The 19,118-nt window shown below is 44.0% G+C and overlaps 1 protein-coding gene across 1 annotated transcript in view; it reads left to right on the top strand.

The window, feature by feature from the left end:
- Positions 1-19,118, top strand: part of LOC132393334 (cystatin-B-like) — a 67,767-nt gene that overhangs the window by 9,394 nt on the left and 39,255 nt on the right. The gene's annotated exons all lie outside the window — the stretch shown is intronic.

Raw genomic sequence — 19,118 nt, 5'->3', positions numbered from 1 at the left:
TTCCTTAGCTCTATCCACAATGATTCAACACCTTCTGACCCTATGTCACCTCTTTTTAATGACTTGATTTCATTTTTTACCAACAGAGCAACACCACTGCCTCTGCCTTCCTGCCTGTCCTTTCGATGCAATGTGTATCCCTGGACATTATTCTCCCAGCTATAATCTTTCAGTCATGAGTCAGAAATGCCTTCAACATGATACCTGCCAGTCTGCAACTGTGCTGCAAGTTCATCTGCCTTATTCTGTATACTATGCACATTCAAATACAACATATTCAGTTCTGGTTTCACTCATTTTGATTTTGTTGCATTGTGCTGGACTCCCAATTTTGTCTGAGGTCTTACCGACATCTTCCTCCACAACCTTAACATGAACTGTTCTGGCACTCTGGTTCCCATCCCTCTGCAACTCCGGTTTAAAGCCTACTATGCACCACTAACAATCCTAATTCTTGCTATATTATATGCCCTCTCTCATTTTCATGCTGTCTTTGACTTCCGTGTTACCCACAGTTGCATCATCCTCTCTCGAATATGACTTCATTTTTGGGATGTATCTATCCTGTTCCTTTTGAATTGTCTCCAGGAATTCCAGCCATTGCTGTTCTGTTGTCATCCTTGCTAGTGTCCCTTTCCAATCAACTTTGGCCAGCTCCTCTCTCAGGCCTCTGTAATTCCCTTTACTCCACTGTAATGCTGATACATCTGACTTTAGCTTCTCCTTCTCAAACTGTCGTGTAAATTCTATAATATTATTATCACTGCCTTCTAAGATCTCTAATCAAATCTGGTTTATTACACACACCCAACTCAGAATTGCCTTTTCCCTGGTGGGCTCAATCACAAGCTGCTCTAACAAGCCATTCTACAAATTCCTTGCTTGGGATCCAGGACCAATCTGATTTTCCTAATCTACCAGCATATTAAAGTCCACCATGACTATCACAACATTGCTCTTTTTACATGACTTTTCTTCTACCATTGTAATTTGAACCTCACGTCCCGGCTACTGTTTGAAGGCCTGTACATAACTCCCATCAATGTCTTTTTTCCCTTGCAGTTTCGTCCCTCTCCAAGGATTTGATTTCATTTGTTACCAGCAGAACCAAACACCCCCCTTGCCTTCTTACCTGTGCTTTCAATAAAATGTGTGTTTGAGGGGTGACTGGATTGAACCCTATCAAATGTTGAAAGGCCTTGAAAGAGTGGATGTGGAGAGGATGTTTTCTGTAGTGGAGGAGTCTAGGAGCATAGGACACAGCCTATCAATACAGGGGAGTACTTTTAGAACAGAGCTGAGGAGGAATTTCTTTAGCCAGAGAGCGATGAATCTGTGGAATCCATTGCCACAGGTAGTTGTGGAGGACAAGTCATTGAGGAAATTTAACACAGAGGTTGATAGATTCTTGATTAGTCAGGGCATGAAGGGATACAGGGTGAAGACAGGAGATTGGAGCTGAGGTAAAATGGATCAGCCATGATTCTGAAGGCACAGGATATATACATCCCAAAGAGGAGGAAGTATTCTAAAGGGAAGCTGACACAACCATGGCGAACAAGAGAAGTCAAGCCAACATGAAAGCCAAAGAGAGGGCATATAGAGCAAAAAATTAGTCAGAAGTTAGAGGATTGGGAAGCTTTTAAAAACCAACAGAAGGCAACTAAAAAAAGTCATTAAGTAAAGAAAAGATGGAATACAAAAGTAAGCTAGCCAATAATATTCAAGAGGATACCAAAAGTTTCTTCAGATACATAAAGTGTAAAAGAGAGATGAGAGTGGATATCAGGTGACTGGAAAATTATGCTGGAGAGATAGTAATGGGGGACAAGGAAACGGCAGATGAACTGAATATGTATTTTGCATTTGTCTTCACTGTGGAAGACACTAGCAGTATGGTTGAAGTTCCAGGTGTCATGAAGTGTGTGAAGTTACATTACTAGAGAGAAGGTTCTTGTGAAACTGAGAGGTCCGAAAGTAGATAAGTCACCTGGGCCAGATGATGTACAGCCCAGGGTTCTGAAAGGGGTGGCTGGAGAGATCATGGGGGCATTAGTAATGATCTTTCAAGAACCATTAGATTCTGGAATGGTTCTGGAAGACTGAAAAATTGCAAATATCAGTCTACTCTTCAAGAAGGGAGAGAGGCAGAAGAAAGGAAACTATAGGCCAGTTCCTCTGACCTCAGTGGTTGGGAAGATGTTGGAGTCGATTTAAAAAAAAAGAATGTGGTCTCAGGCACATGATAAAATAGGCTGTAGTCAGCATGGTTTCCTCAGGAGAAAATCTTGCCTTACAAATCTTTTGGGATTCTTTGAAGAAATAACAAGCAGGATAGACAAAGGAGAATCAGTTGATGTTAAGTGCTTCGATTTTCAGAACAGTGGCTGATTGGCAAGAGGCAAAGAATGGGAATAAAAGGAGACTTCTGGCTGGCTGCCAGTGACTAGTAGTGTTCCACAGAGGTCTGTGTTGGGACCAATTCTTTTTATGTTGTATGTCAATGATTTGGATAATGGAATTGATGGCTTTGTTGCTAAGTCTGCAGATAATATGAGGATAGTTAGAGAGGCAGATAGTTTTGAGGAAGCAGAGAGACAAGGGAAGTGCTTAGACAGACTAGGAGAATGGGCAAAGAAATAACAGATTGATTACAGTGTTGGAAAGTGTAAGGTCAGGTAGAAGAAATGAAAGGGTTGACTATTTTCTAAGTGGAAAGAAAATACAAAAATCTGAGGTGCAAATGGACTTGGGAGTCCTTGCATAAGATTCCCTGAAGGTTAATTTGCAGATTGAGTCTATCGTGAGGAAGGCAAGTGCAATGTTAGCATTCATTTCATGATGACTAGAATATAAAAGCAAGATGTAATGTTGAGAGTTTATAAAACACTAGTGAGGCCTCACTTGGAGTATTGTGAGCAGTTTTGGGCCCCCTAGAAAGGATGTGCTGAGACTGGAGAGAAAGCTCAAAGGAGTTTCACGAAAATTATTCTAGGATTGTATGGCTTGTCATATGAAGAGTGTTTGATGGCTCTGGAATTCACTAGAATTCACTAGAATTCAGAAGAATGAGGAGTGACATCATTGAAACGTATCAAATGGTTAAAGGCCTTGATAGAGTAAATGTAGAGAGGATGTTTCATATGGTGAAAGTGTCTAAGACCAGAGGACACAGCCTCAGAATAGAGGGGCGTCTTTTCAGAATGGAGATGAGGAGTAATTTCCTTGGCAAGGGAGTGGTGAAGCTGTGGAACTCCTTGCTACAAACAACTGTGGAGGCCAAGTCTTTATGTATGTTTAAGTCAGAAGTTTATAGATTCTTGATTGGTCAGAGCATGAAGGGATACGGGAAGAAGGCAAGAGATTAGGGCTGAGAGGAGGGTTGGATCAGCCATGATGAAATGTCCGAGCAGACTCGATGGGCCGAGTGGCCGAATTCTGCTCCTGTATCTTCTGGGTGTGTGATAAAATGAAGGAGCAGGTTCAATGAGCCAGATGGCCTAATGCTATTGCTTTATCTTATGGTCTATGGTAGCAGCAGTAGTGTGCTGCTTTCTTTCAGACACAGCATTCTCCTCTCACCCCTGCCGCTGCAGGAAACCCTGCTGTTGCCTGGCAGCCTGCTGTAACCCAAGCACCAGCAGTGCAGTTATTCTGATCATCTGACTTTGTTTTCCCTCTGAGCCCTTTCAGAGTTTTTCACTGCGTTACCGGTCATTTATTCCCCATGCTGAAGTCACAAGGAAGCATCTCAGAAGAGGCAGCATAAATCTCAGTGTAGGTCTGGTGGTGTGATGAGCCTGGGGACCAAGTTGGAATTGTGAGTCATGTTTAGATACCTGGCATGGAACCAGGCTATTTGGCCCAGGGCATCTATGCTGATCAGTGGGTACCCAGCCATGTTAACCCTAAGCGCAAGGGTGAAGGTGACATAGATTGAGAAATCAAAAGCCTATCTTTTTTGTAGAAGAGGCCTGTTCAACAGCCTTATAAGGGCAGGACAGAGGCTGTCCTTAAGCTGTGTTCTCGAACTTCTGTATCTTCTGCCTGATAGAATGGAGGAAGAAGAGAAGATGTTTGACAAATCTTATTGAATTTTTTGAAGAGGTTACGAGGAAAGTTGATGAGGGTAAAGCAGTGGATGTTGTCTATATGGACACAAGTAAGGCCTTTGACAAGGTTCCGCATGGAAGGTTAGTTAGGAAGGTTCAATCATTAGGTATTGATATTGAAGTAATAAAATGGATTCAACAGTAGCTGGATGGGAGATGCCAGAGAGTAGTGATGATTAACTGTTTGTCAGGTTGGAGGCCAGCGACTAGTGGTGTGCCTCAGGGATCTGTACTGGATCCAATGTTGTTTGTCATACACATTAATGATCTGGATAATGGGTTGGTAAATTGGATTAGTAAGTATGCAGATGATACTAAGGTAGGTGGTGTTGTGGATAATGAAGTAGGTTTTCAAAGCGTGCAGAGAGATTCAGGCCAGTTAGAAGAGTGGGCTGAAAGATGGCAGATGGAGTTTAATGCTGATAAGTGTGAAGTGCTACATTTTGGTAGGAATAATCCAAATAGGACATACATGGTAAATGGTAGGGCATTGAAGAATGCAGTAGAACAGAGTGATCTAGGAATAATGGTGCATAGTTCCCTGAAGGTGGAATCTCATGTGGATAGGGTGGTGAAGAAAGCTTTTGGTATGTTGGCCTTTATAAATCAGAGCATTGAGTATAGGAGTTGGGATGTAATGTTAAAATTGTACAAGGCATTGGTAAGGCCGAATTGGAGTGTTGTGTACAGTTCTGGTCACCGAATTATAGGAAAAATGTCAACAAAATAGAGAAAGTACAGAGAAGATTTACTAGAATGTACCTGGGTTTCAGCACCTAAGTTACAGGGAAAGGTTGAACAAGTTAGGCCTTTATTCTTTGGAGGGGGGACTTGATAGAGGTATTTAAAATTATGAAGGGGATAGATAGAGTTGACGTGGATAGGCTTTTTCCATTGAGAGTAGGTGAGATTCAAACAAGAAGACATGAGTTGAGAGTTAGGGGGCAAAAGTTTAAGGGTAACATTACTCAGAGAGTGGTAGCTGTGTGGAATGAGCTTCCAGTAGAAGTGGTAGAGGCAGGTTCGGTACTGTCATTTAAAGTACAATTGGATAGGTATATGGACAGGAAAGGAATGGTGGGTTATGGGCTGAGTGCGGGCCAGTGGGACTAGGTGAGAGTAAGCATTTGGCACAGACTAGAATTACAGACTGTTTCCGTGCTGTAATTGTTATATGGTTATAAGATGTTTGGGGTGGAAGGTGGTCTTTAATTATATTCAGGAGAAAGTTTGCAGATGCCGGAAATCCAAAACAACACACACAAAATGCTAAGGGAACTCAACAGGTCAGGCTGCATCTATGGAAAAGAATTAACAGTCAATACTTTGGAACAAGACCCTTCTTCATGACTGAGAAGGAAGGGGGAAGACGCCAGAATAAAAAGCTGGGCTATAATGGATTTATTTACATTGGCTGCTTTCGGTAGGATAATTGTGCCTGCATGTGCATTGAAGGCTCTTGGGGCAAGTAGTGACATTCTAGTCCCATTCTGTTCTAAACATGTATAGAATGCATTAATCCAGTCAGGAATGGTTGTGCTGCTGTTGGCAATTCTGCTGACTTCATTTTATCACCTGTTATGGCATGAGAGCCCTGCCACAACTGACAGCTGGTCTGGAACTCAACTTTAGATTAGTATTGACTCCTGGTGTCCCTGATTGATTTACAATGGCTGTATCTTGATTCCTTGAAAAGGTGAGGGTTATCTGATTTGAACGCTGCAGCCCTGAACTGTAGGGGGTGAATCTTCTGCTTTATTCATTGTTTCTGGTTTGGGAACACCCAGATTAACATCTTTTATACACAGTCATCTCCACGCTTGCTAATAAAGTCCATCATGGTGGTGACATACTCATTTAGGTTGGCTGCGGAGTCTTTGAATGTTTCGCACTCTACCGGCTCAAAACAGTCAAGCAGAGCACGTCTATTCCCTCAGACCAGCACAGTACAACTTTCTGGTAGCTGGTTCCTCATACTTCTACTTCTGTTGCTTCTGTTTGTACACAATGAGAAGAAGCACAATCTGCTGGTCTGATTTACCGAAGTGTAGGCTGGGGATTGGTTGATACAAGCTTGGCAGTTGTGTATCAATGGTCGACAGTGCTCAGACTCCTGCTGGCACAGCAGATGTGCTGGTAACACTTTGGTGACATACTCTTGAAGTTGGCCTGGTTGAAGTCTCAGGGTATCCTGTTTCGAGGATGCTGAGCGTACTTCATTCAGTGCAGGCTTTACGTCCATCTGCGTTGGGATCAGGGAAGCTGAAGCAATCTGCCAGGGCACATAACCTGGATGGCATGTCAGCCCCGATATTCCAGATCTGGTGAGCAGGAACTCTCCTGGGCTGTCCCAACCGAGCACCACAAGGAAATAATTGGTGTCCTTTGCCCAAATGGTCCATCTGATTAATTGAGGAGCCCTCGAGTTGTATGATGGGGTCAGGTGAAGCAGATATCAGCCACATTCTGTGAGGGAGAGATCACAGCAGTTTTTCAGTTCCCTTTGATAGGCCAGTCTTGCTTTTATTTCATTAACATTGTTCGCAATAGCCTGGATGTTGCCTAGAGTATGCTACAGTGAGCGGACTTGAATCCACCTTGTTTTAAGTGTAGATAATTCATGGAGGGAAAGCTGGTTTTGCTGATAGACTGGGCTGTTTTCACAACTCTGCTATTTTGTGCAGTCCTAGGCAGAGCAGATGCCTCTGGATGAGATACTTCCTGTCAAAACTGGTGAGGGTCGTCGGGGCCATGCTGAATTTTATTATCCTTCTGAGGATGTAGAGATGGTAGTGTGCTTTCTTGTCCAAAGTGACTCAGCCAGGACAAAGTATCGCTGATCTTTACACTGAGACGCTAGAAGTATTTAACCACCTCCACCTTAGGACCATTGATACCGACAGGGCTGTGTACTCCACTCTTTTTCCTGAGGTTGATGACCAGTATTTTTTGTCTTACTGGCATTGAGGAAAAGGCTGCTGTCTTGACACCATGCCACTAGGCTCTGTTTCTCCTTCCTGTATTGCTTTGCCATTGTTTGGGATTTGGACCACTACAGTGATATTATCTGCAAACTTCTAAATGGAGTTAGAGCAGGATCTAACCACACAGTCTCGGCTGTATGGGGAATAAAGTAAGGGGTGAAGACGCATCCTCGTAGAGTTCCAGTGTGAAGATAATCACGGCAGAGATGTTGCGACCGATCCTTACAGATTGCGGATTTTGGTCAGGAAGCCAAGGATCCTGTTGCAAAGGGGAATGCAGAGTCTTGGCTCTAGGAATTTGGAAATGAGTTTGGAATTATGGTATTGAAGGTGGAGGTAAAGTAAAAAATTAGGTGTCTTTGTTAGTGTAGTCTAGGGAAATGGTGTCAGCTGTGATCTGCTTCAGCATCGGGTGAAATGAGGCTGGTCCAGGTTGTCAGGGAGGCTCAAGTTAATGTGTACCATGATCAGCCTCTGGAAGCTCTTAATGATGATGGATGCCAGAGCTTCTGGGCAATATCCTTTAAGGCATGTGAATTACTTTCCTTTGGCCATCGAATGATAATGGTCTTCTTAAAGCAGTTAGGAACCTTAGATTGGAGTCGATAGAGGCTGAATACTCCTGCCAGCTCCTTAAATGCTGTTAGCAACTATTCTCTCTCAGCAGTGTGTTCCAGGCAAAAGGGAATAAAATGAAACCATCTTTCTATATCTGCAGCCTCCATGATCTTCCTTACAGAGCAGTGCACTGCATGTTCAAGATGCTGCTAGTATCTCCCGCCACACACTGGGAGGAGTCAGATGCTGAAATGATTATATCTAAACGGTATTTTAATCAAGATGGGCTTCCTATCCTGCTGCTTTCCTTTAATTTTCACCAGTAACTTACCACTTTAAGTTGTCTTTTGCCTTTAAATAGCCCCTGGGCTGTGATAAACCTTTGACATGTTATGAACAAAGAAAAGCAGTCCAAACAGCATGTAACTGGTTTTAGTCATTACTCCCTAAGTGCTAACATTAACACATACACAACACATTACAATTGACCCAAGGGGACTATTTTTTTTAAATTCATTCCCAGCTCCCAATTTTACTAAATGGCCTTCAGCATTTTCCACATGATGCAGTAAGGTGATAGAGACTTATCTTGAAAATGTTTCTTCAAATGGAGATCTCATCTTAACCAATGAGTCAAGTGAATGGAATCTTTGATTGTTGCCAAATAGTCTTACCCTTGGCTGTGCTTTATAACTGTGCAAAATGGAGCACAGAATGCGGTTGAGTAGAAACCACAGTGGGATCAGGGACAGAAAGGCAATTAAAACACCAGGCAGCAGCCATGTACAACAGTTTCTAATAGACTGTACACTAGAGCTCCAGTGGATGGCAAAGTTCATAGTAGGTTATTCACTGGAATGTTAGTACAGACGTGATCAAAGTGCTTAGCAATTTAATTTGCCTTTCATCAGTTCAAATATGCCCTTATTCAAGAATGTTGCCTTGTTTATCAAAACAAGATAATATTAAGGCACAGTGAATTAATTTAGTTCGACTGAACAGTTTTATTAGACCTTAGGCATTGTTATATTTATACTGTGAAGTTGATTAACAATATTATATTTTTTCCATTTTTTTCTTTGGGGTTCTAACATTTTTCTGTCATTCATTCTCTTGGGTTTCTGCTTTTCGTGGATGTCTGTGGAGACAAGTATTTCAGCTTGTATATTGTATACATTCTCTGATAATAAACCAGACCACTTGAACCATTTGAGTAGGTAAAAGAAGAAGCACTGCACTAAAAATATCTCCACAATATATCATTAATTCAATTGACATTGAGAAAGTAAGGAGGCATGGGATCCAAGGGGACATTGCTTTGTGGATCCAGAACTGGCTTGCCCACAGAAGGCAAAGAGTCGTTGTAGACGGGCCATATTCTACATGGAGGCCGGTGACCAGTGGTGTGCCTCAGGGATCTGTTCTGGGACCCTTACTCTCTGAGATTTTTATAAATGACTTGGATGAGGAAGTGGAGGGATGGGTTAGTAAATTTGCTGATGACACAATGGTTGGGGGTGTTTTGGATAATGTGGAGGGCTGTCAGAGGTTACAACAGGACATCAAAAGGATGCAAAACTGGGCTGAGAAGTGGCAGATGGAGTTCAACCTAATTAAGTGTGAGGTGGTTCATTTTGGTAGGTCAAATATGATAGCAGAATATAGTATTAATGGTGAGACTCTTAGCAGTGTGAAGGATCAGTGGGATCTTGGGTGTCCGAGTTCATAGGACACTCAAAGCTGCTGTGCAGGCTAACTGTATGATTAAGAAGGCTGTGTGGGCTTCATCAATGGTGGGATTGAGTTCAAGAGCCAAGAGGTAATGTTGCAGCTATATAGGACCCTAGTTTGACCCCACTTGGAGTACTGTGCTCAGTTCCGGTCACCTCACTACAGGAAGGATGTGGAAACCACAGAAAGAGTGCAGAGGAGATTTATGAGGATGTTGCCTGGATTGGGGAGCATGCCTTATGAGAATAGGTTGAGTGAACTTGGCCTTTTCTACTTGAAGCGACGGAGGATGAGAGGTGACCTGATAGAGGTGTATAAGATAATGAGAGGCATTGATCGTGTGGATAGTCAGAGGCTTTTTCCCAGGGCTGAAATAGCTAGCATGAAAGGGCAAAGTTTTAAGGTGCTTGGAAGTAGGTACAGAGGAGATGTCGGGGGTAAGCTTTTTTATGCAGAGAGTGGTGAGTGCGTGGAATAGGCTGCTGGTGACGGTGGTGGAGCAGAAACAACAGGGTCTTTTAAGAGACTCTTGGATAGGTACATGGAGCTTAGAAAAATGGGTAATTCTAGGTTGTTCTAAGGTAAGGACACATTCGGCACAGCTTTGTGGGCCGCAGGGCCTGTACTGTGCTGTAGGTTTTCTATTTTCTAACATATAATTTCTAGGCAGGGTATTGGTGTCTAGGTTTCAAAGGGGATTTTCAGCAAAATGTATTTCCATACATTCAGACACATATTCGAAGAGCCTCCTGATCCCAGCAGACAATTTTTGGTCTGGTTCAATAGCTAAAAACCGTTAAACACAGCACAATTCTGCTTTATGATAAATATCAATGACAGATGGTTAGAATGTCTTGTTGGAGGTGGCATTGGCTGGCACAAATATTATTTGTGATTTATCACTCTCTGTTAAATGTTGCCCATATCTTGCATATAAACATATAAATATAAGAACATGTACTGTAGAAGTAGAAACAGGCCACTTAGTTCCCAAGCCTGTTCCAGGCTTCAATAAGATCCTGGCTGATCTGATGGTAACCTCAACTCCAAACTCTCACATCTTTCAGAATCAGAATCAGGTTTATTGCCACCAGCATGTGTCATGAAATTTGGTAATTCTGGTCATCTTTCACTTACATATTTCTCAAGAATATGTTGGATTTAACTCTACCCTAAACATATTTAAAGGCCCAGTTTTCACTGCCTTCTGAGGGAGAGAACTCCACGATCTCTCACTTTTCTCAGAGAAATACAGTATTTTGTCTCAAGTCTGATTTTCAATGGGTGACCTTTACTTATAAATATTGATCTTTAGTTCTAGATTGTTCCACAAGAGGAAATATCTGCTCCAGATCCATCTTGTCAAGATCTCCCCTTCCCTAGTGTTTCCTGGAAATGCAGCAACCATACCTTTTGCAGGGAATGTGGCATGCACATGGTAGATAGATTGCCAGTCTGGTTGTAGTTGTCTCAGCCACTCATGTCCTCTCAGTGCTGGCCCCCCTGTTTTCATCACACATGCTAGATGTGGCTTCTTGGCTGTTGTGTTTCACTGTTACAAATGTCATTCCCACAAGAATTATCTTTTCTCCAGTACGTTCTTAATTGGATACCTGCAGGCTGCAGTTTAGTAACTTTAAAATGCTGTTCAAACTCATTTTCTGGACTGACTGATACAGCTGAACCAGTGTCCAATTCCATATTAACTAATTTACCGATCACATCTGGAGTAAGACAAGTAATATGGCTTACACCAGAAGTGAATGGCAAATTAATTAACTTGTCTCTTGCTAGTTTCAAAATTGTAACTCTCAAGGGTACCCACTCCTGTTTTAGTCTCATCGTTAACAGATTTTTCATCAGTAGCATGAAGACTAGTACTCGTTTTGAAACTGCAACTTGACTTCCTAGTGTTCTCTCTCTTTTCCCTGTGTCGAATATTTTTTTTGTCTGTACAACAACTTTGTATGTGTCCTAATTTGTTGTGTTTTCTTCAAGTTACATCTTTAAATCTACATTTATTTGGTGTTGTGAGCCTCTGCCACAACAGTAACATGATTTGTTTGAGCAGGTTTGTTTCTTTTTAGATGCTGTATGTAATTTTATTTCTGACTGCGACTCAACTCTCTGTCTGCGGTTTCCATTGCTCATTTCAATGTGAGATGTGCTTCAGTCAGGAGCTATTTTTGAATCTTTTCTTTCAGGATTCCACAAACTAAATGAAACCTCATTGCATCATTGAGACCATTACCGAACTGACAGTACTCAGACAATACCTTCAATTCAGTCACGTAGGCCGAAGTGGACTCCCCTTCTTTATGATTCTGCTTATGAAACCTAAAGCATTCTGCAATCAACAATGGCTTCAGTTCTAAGTGTTCCTGCGTCACTTTGACGATAGTAGCAAAGCTCATTTCTGCAGGTTTGGTTGGAGCAATTGAAGTTCGAAGTGAACTGTATGCCTTTAAACCCAATGCCCTTAGCAAAATTGGTACTCACTTCTCATTTACTATTCCATTTGTTTCAAAATACTGTTCCAATAGCTCAGTATACATAAGCCAATTACCTGTTGTGTAATCAAAATCGTCAATCGTTCTGATGTAGCCAGCCATTACTGACTTTTTAAAAAAATGATTATTACCATCTGGTACTCACTCTATATCACCCCTGAATTCTTCTGATTACTGCCTTTTAAAACAACTCCCGTCTGAAGAACATGTGGTGACTGCTTTTGTTCTAAACTCCACCATCTCCCCGTGTGCCAGGTTGCCTTTTTTACTTGCCAGTGCTCCCAGTGCATTTTATTTTATTTTAGAACACTTTGCTGCTCTTTAGCAGCTGCCTCAAGTTAATTTTAAAATATCTCCTTGCCAATGTGTTGTCCCGTAACTTCAAAACATTAAATTAATTCAAAATAAAACATGATTGTCCGGGAATGCGGGCCTGGTTTCATCTTTACTTTAAGTGAGGTGCGCACGTATCATGTGGCAGCAAGATAACATATGCAATTTGTGTATTTTTACATTTAACTCGTAATTAATTATTTAAACAAGCAAGAATGCTTAATCTATGTATATAAGGTTATTCAAATATAACTGAAAGATTAAATACACAACATTATTTGAAAAAGTAGGTTAACACTCAGTAAGTTGGGCAGCATCTATGGAGGGGAATAAACAGTTTACGTTTTGGGCCAAGACTCTTCATCAGAACTGGAAAGGAAGGGACCAGAGGCCAGAAGAAGTAGGAAGGGGAGGGGAAGGAGTACAAGCTGGCAGGTGATAGGGAAGTTTATTTTAGTTTAAAAATACTTGATATCATGTGACAGCCAGGCAATCAATTGAGTTTAAATTTCTTATGTTCATAATAAATGTGTTGGAGTTACTTACGATGTTCTGGCAAATTGCAGTGCAATTCTCTGAGAATGCCAGACATCGTTGTTAAGATAGAGAAGGGCAGATGCACTGCTGTCACCATTAGAAGGCTACTGTATGTTTTTGTCTTTTCCTGCCCTTTATCATATCTGTTAAACAGGATATTCAGCTATGCCGGTCTTCTCCAGCATCTGTTAAATAACTGCCCTAGCTATTGAATTCCATGGGCCATTACTTTGGGGCAGCACAGTAGCAAAGTGATTAACGCATCACTTTACAGCGCCATCCAACACCAGTTGAGGTTCAATTCCTGCTGCTGCCTCTGAGGAATGTATGCAATCTCTCTGTGATGGAGCGAGTTTCCTCCTGGTGCCTTGGTTTCCTCCCACATTCCAAAGATGTACTGATTAGGGTTAATGAATTGTTGGCATGCTGCATAGGTGCCAGAGCATGGCGACACGACTGGGTTGCCCTGCGCAGTCCTCACCAATTTGATTTGATGCAAACGATGCATTTCACTGTATGTTTCGATGTACATTTGACAAATAAAGTTAATCTTTAACCCTTGCCAGCTGGCTGACATCAGTAAATGGAATTTTCAAGCGCAGATGAACTTATTAATATGAGGACATCTTGTGCAGCCTCCAGTAGACAATGATTAATATATCGTCATCTCTGTCCTTTTCCCTGCAACACAGAAGAAGAGAAAAGTGTAGGCTTCCAGAACACAGACAAAATGCTGGAGGAACACAGCAGGTCAGGCAGCATCTACGGAAAAGAATAAACAGTCGACATTTCTGGCCAAGACCCTTCTTCAGGACTGGAAAAGAAGATAAGAAATTAGAATAAGAAGGTGGGGGGGAGGGGAGGGAGAAATACAAGGTAGGAGGTAATAGGTGGAAGCAGGAGAGGGAAACGGTAAAGTAAAGAGCCGGGAAATTGATTGGTGAAAAAGATAAAGGGCTGAAGAAGGGGAAATCTGATAGGAGAGAATAGAAGGCCGTGGAAGTAAGGGAAGGGGGTGGAGCACCATAGGGTGGTGATGGGTAAGTAAGGAGATAAGGTAAGAGAGGAAAATGGAAATGGGGATTGGTGGGAGGAGCAGCAATTACCAAGTTTGGTACATTGATGTTCATGCCATCAGGTTGGAGGCTACCTGGATGGAATATAAGGTGTTGTTCTCCAACCTGAGTGTGAACTCATTGCAACAGCAGAGGAGGCCATGGACTGACATGCTGGAATGAGAATGGGAAGTGGAACTAAAATGTGTGGCCACAGGGAGATCCTGCTTTTTCCAGTGGATGGAGCATAGGTGCTCAGCGATGCAGTTTCCCAGTCGATGTTGGGTGTCATCGATATACAGGAGGCCACACTGGGAGCATCAGATACAGTAGATGAACCCAGCAGACTCACATGTGAAGTGTTGCCTCACCTGGAAGGACTGTTCTGGGCCCTGAATGGTGGTGAGGGAGGAGGTGTAGAGGCTGGTGTGGCTCTTTTTCCATGTCCAAGGGTAGGTGAGGGAGATCAGTGGGGAAGGATGAATGGATAAGAATGGATAAGGGAGTCGCGTTGGAAATGATCCCTGTGGAAAGCAGAAAGGTGGGGGGGGAGGGAAAGATGTGCTTGGTGCTGGGATCCCATTGGAGATGGTGGAGATAAAGAAAATTATGTGCTGGATGCGGAAGTTGGTGGGGTGGTCAGTGAGGGCAAGAGGAACCCTATCCCTTGTGGGGTGGTGGGTGGATGGAGTGAGAGTAGACATGGGTGAAATGGAAGAGATGCGGGTGAGGGCAGCCTTGAAGGTGGAGGAAGGGAAGCCCCTTTCTTTGAAGAAGGAGGATATCTCTTTTGTTCTGGAATGAAAAGCCTCATCCTGAGAGCGGATGCGGTGGAGAGGGAATTGAGAGAAGGTGATGGCGTTTTTACAAGTGACGGCGTGGGAAGGGGTACAGTCCAGATAGCTGTGAGAGCCAGTAGGTTTATAAAAGACATCAGTGGATAAACTGTTCCCTGAATAAAGACAGAGAGGTCGAGATAGGGAAAGGAGGTGTCAGAAATTGACCAAGTTTGAGGGCATGGTGGAAGTTGGAGGCAAAGTTGATGAAGTCGATGGGTGCAGGGAGCAGCACGAACGCAGACATAGTGTAGGAAAAGTGGGGGAGTGATACCAGTGTTCCCTCTAATTTGTAATGACCAGTGTATGCAAAAATCTTGTGCTTACTGAAAGTAAACCTGATGCTATTTTGCCTGGGAATTGAACCTACTTTTCCGTACATTATGTTCATTAATTTGTTGAACTGAATGTATAGAGGTGTTCATTTTAACAGCTAGCCAATCACTGTCAATGAGAACTTTGACCTCCTCTGGGTTGGACCATATTTCCGTTCATTCATCTGCACAGTCTCAAAACGTACGTAGCAGGCCTATAGCGGGTAATGAAGGATTTTCTCACTGGAGATTTTGAAGACCATCCGTATGTAATTTGCTGGCTAAATAATGCTTTAAGAAGTCAAGTTTCCAGATGCCTCTCCAATTCTTCACACCTGCAAATCCTCCAGCAACTTTTGCATCACGACAATACACACAGGTAACACCAGTTTCTGCATTGTACATAAATCTTTCTCATAGCTGCACATTCCTGAGCTTTCATGTAGCAGTTTCTTCTGCCTCATTAAGCCATTCCACTTTAAACAAACAAGCAGTTCTCTTGCACTTCACGCCATTTGCTTATTTGGAGTTTGACATGGTAATCAACAACTTCAATAAAAACAGTTTAAATAAGGCAGTTCTAAAATCTGCAGACAAATCATCACCAACTCCACATTCTCAACACTGTCTGCATTAGAAAGCAGAAAAGGAAATGTGATTGTGTTCGATTGTTAAATATACTTAACATGTGAACGTGGTAGAGGGTGAAAACCTTTTGTGTGCAGTTTAAATTCCTTTTGTGCACTAGTAGCAAAGCCACGCACACCTTAGAGGGAACACTGAACGATTCCGGTGTAGGTTTCAAACATGACCTGTTCCACGTTGCTGACGAAAAGGCAGGTGCAGCAGGGGCCCATGTGAGTTCGTGAATGAAGTGGGAGGAGCCAAAGGAGAAATGAATAAGAGTGAGGAGCAGTTCTGCCAGACGGAAGAGTGGTGGAGGAAGGAAAGTGTTTGGGCTTGGTTTCCAGAAAGAAGCGGAAGACTTCGAGAGCTTCCTGATGGGGGTTGGAGGTGTATAGGGATTGGATATCCATAATGAAAATGAGACGACAAGGGCCAGTCATTAAGGAGAGCAAGATGTGTGAAGTGTCACAGATGTAGGTAGGAAGGGACTGAACCGGGAGGATAAAACAGAGGCAAGGCATGCAGCTATAAGTTGGGTGGGCAGGAACATTGGGTGTGCCTGTACAGGCAGGTTTATGGATCTTCAGAAGGAGGTAGAAACGGGAGGTGTGAGGTAAGGGAACTATGAGGTTGGTGGCAGTGGATGGGAGGTACTAAAGTCAGTGATGTTGTGGGAGACAGTGGCCTGGTGCTCCTTAGTGGGGTCCTGTTCAGGGGATAAGTAAGAGGAGGTGTCTGAGAATTGTCACCTGGCCTTAGCAAGGTAGAGGTCAGTACGCCAGATTACCCCAGCATTACCCTTATTTGTAGCTTTGATGGTGAGATTAGGAATAGTGCAGAGAGAGTGGAGAGCAGTGTGTTTAGGAGGAGTAAAGTTAGAATGGAGAGAGAAGCAGTAAAATTGAGACAGTTGATGTCTTGTCGGCGGTTAGCAATAGAACAATCCAGAGCAGGCAGAAGATGGGAGCAGGGTGTCCAGGAAGAGGAAGAGGATTAGAGGTGGGAGAAGGGGGCATCGGTGCAGGGTGGGAATTCCTTGCCTAAAAAGAAGGCTTGGAGACGGAGGCAGCGGAAGAAGAGTTCAGCGTCATGGAGGGTGCAGAACTCACTGAAGTGTGGGCACAGGGAGACAAAGGTGAGGCCCGTACTGAGGACAGAATGTTCTGCCTCAGAGAGGGGAGGGTCGGAGGGGATGGCGCAGACTCAGCATGGATAAAAGCTAGAATCGGGCTGTGGAAAAAGGCTGGTAGTGTCTGAGGAGAGGGGAGGGTTGGGATGTTCAGGGGTGGTGGGGTGAGAGGAATAGGGAGTCTCCGAGGGCCCAAGATCTGGTGGTGAGTGATGGTGGGCGAAGGGGAGACTGGGGAACTGTAAAGACCTTTCCTGGAGGTGCTGTCGGTCAAGGTCCAGGCTGGAGTTGGAGTTGGAACTTGTACAGTAGACACTTGGAAGCTGTAGACAAAATGCTGGAGGAACTCAGCAGGCCAGGCAGCAAATACGGAATAAAGTACAGTCGATGTTTTGGGCCAAGACCCTTCATCGGGACTGCAAAAAAAGATGAGAAGTCATATTAATAAGGTGGAGGGAGGGGAGGAAGAATGACGCAAGAATGATTTTTATTTTTCGCAAGTGCAGCAGTTTGATAGTTCTGTTAGTCAGTAGTCATTTGTCATAAGTCAGTCATTAGTCATAAGTCATCAGTCATTAGGTTAGTCATAAGGCATAAGTCTAGTCATAAGGTTAAGGTGGTAGGTGAAATTGGGGATGGGGAGGGGCGATGTAAAGAGCTGGGAAGTCAATAGGTGAAAGAGGAAGTGGGCTGGAGGAAGGGGAATCTGAAAGGAGAGTACAGAAGCCAAGGAAGAAAGGGAAAGGGGAGGAGCACCAGAGGGAGGGGATGGCAGGTAAGAAGATAAGGTGAAAGAGGGAAATGGGAATGGGGAATGGCAAAGGAAAAATTTTGGGGGTTTGGGCAATTAACAGACATTCGAGAAATTGATGCTTGTGCCATCAGGATTGAAGTTATCCTGTCACAGACCTGACCTTGAATTCCCCATTTTCTCCTAATTTCCTTTGATGGCAGCACACCTGGTTTTCATCAAGACCTGCAGCATAAGAACCCCGGCTTTGCAACCACTAGTTGCCAGATCGTTGGTTTTGCCTGTGTGGTAATTAACATTTCCCAGCTGCTTAGGACTGTGCATTCTACGTTTTGCTTCAGTACCGAGAATTACCTGTGAAACTCCGTCTCTCCGTGCTAAGAAAAGTTTTGTCTGCCGTTTCCCTTTCTACGCTCCGTGTCAAGATCAGTTCTGCCTGTCTCCTGCCTTCCTGCACTCTCTCCTGTTTGCCATTCAATGCTCACACCTGCGTCTACATCTTAACGCAACTTCCGTGCCTGCGTCCTGCTCTTGGGTTCACTTTGTTTGTTATAACAGAACGATCTGTCCACCAGAGACCCCAGCGGATACGAATATCCTTCAGCAAGTCCTCGCCAGCCAGGGTTCCCTGCACAACCAACTCCTCCGGGAGGTCATGGAGAACCTCCGTTCCCTGTCTGCTCACATCACACAACCAGGTGGACCGGGTATCCACTCATTTTACTCAACCCACTCCTGGAAACCTGTCTAACCCCCTAGGTGTCAGCAACACCACCACCAAGAGAGCCGCACGTACCTGAACCGGAACACTACGCTGGCGATTTGGGGAAGTACCGGGCCTTCCTTCTTCAGTGCTCCTTGGTGTTTGAACTGCAGTCATCCACGTACTCTTCAGACAAGTCAAAGATAGCTTATATCATGGGGTTGTTGCGGGAAGTGCCTTAGCGTGGGCTACAGCTGTTTGGGACAATCAACCAGATATCTACTCTTCTTTGCCTACCTTTATTGTGGAAATGAGAAAGATCTTTGACCACCCCATCCGTGGTAAAGATGCTGCTAAGCGTCCACTCACCTTCTGTCAGGGCTCCCGCAGAGTTGCCGACTATTCCGTGGAGTTCCAGATGTTGGCGGCCGACTCGGGGTGGAACGATGAGGCACTCCAAGGGGTATTTTGGAATGGTCTCAGCGACATGGTGAAGGATGAGTTGGCGGCAAGAGACGACACTGACTGCCTGGATTCCTTGATCTCCCCAGCCACCAGGTTGGACAATCGCCTTCGAGAACACCATAGAGAAAGAACTGGTTGCCCGCCACCATGGGCCACTCCTCGGCACTCATTACTGCCTCCCGCCAGAACAAGCCTCTCTTCTCCTCCTGCTCCTAGAGTAGCTCCCAGCCCAGCTGTTTCCACCGCCCCGGGGGAAGAACCCATGCAGCTGGGACAGAACCACCTCTTCCCCACAGAGCGACTCCAGAGAATGAGAGCAGGTGTTTGTCTCCATTGTGGACGGTCTGGTCACTTCCGTGCTACCTGCCCCCTTCGGCTAAAAGGGAAGGCGCCAGTAGGAAGGGGGACCAAGGTGAGCCAGACAACATTCCCTTCCGTCCCCCGAACCTGGATTCAGCTTCAAGCCGCTTTGC

The sequence above is a fragment of the Hypanus sabinus genome, chromosome 4, assembly GCF_030144855.1.
Source record: "Hypanus sabinus isolate sHypSab1 chromosome 4, sHypSab1.hap1, whole genome shotgun sequence".
Taxonomy (NCBI): Eukaryota; Metazoa; Chordata; class Chondrichthyes; order Myliobatiformes; family Dasyatidae; genus Hypanus; species Hypanus sabinus.
This window is presented reverse-complemented; position numbering and strand designations above follow the sequence as displayed.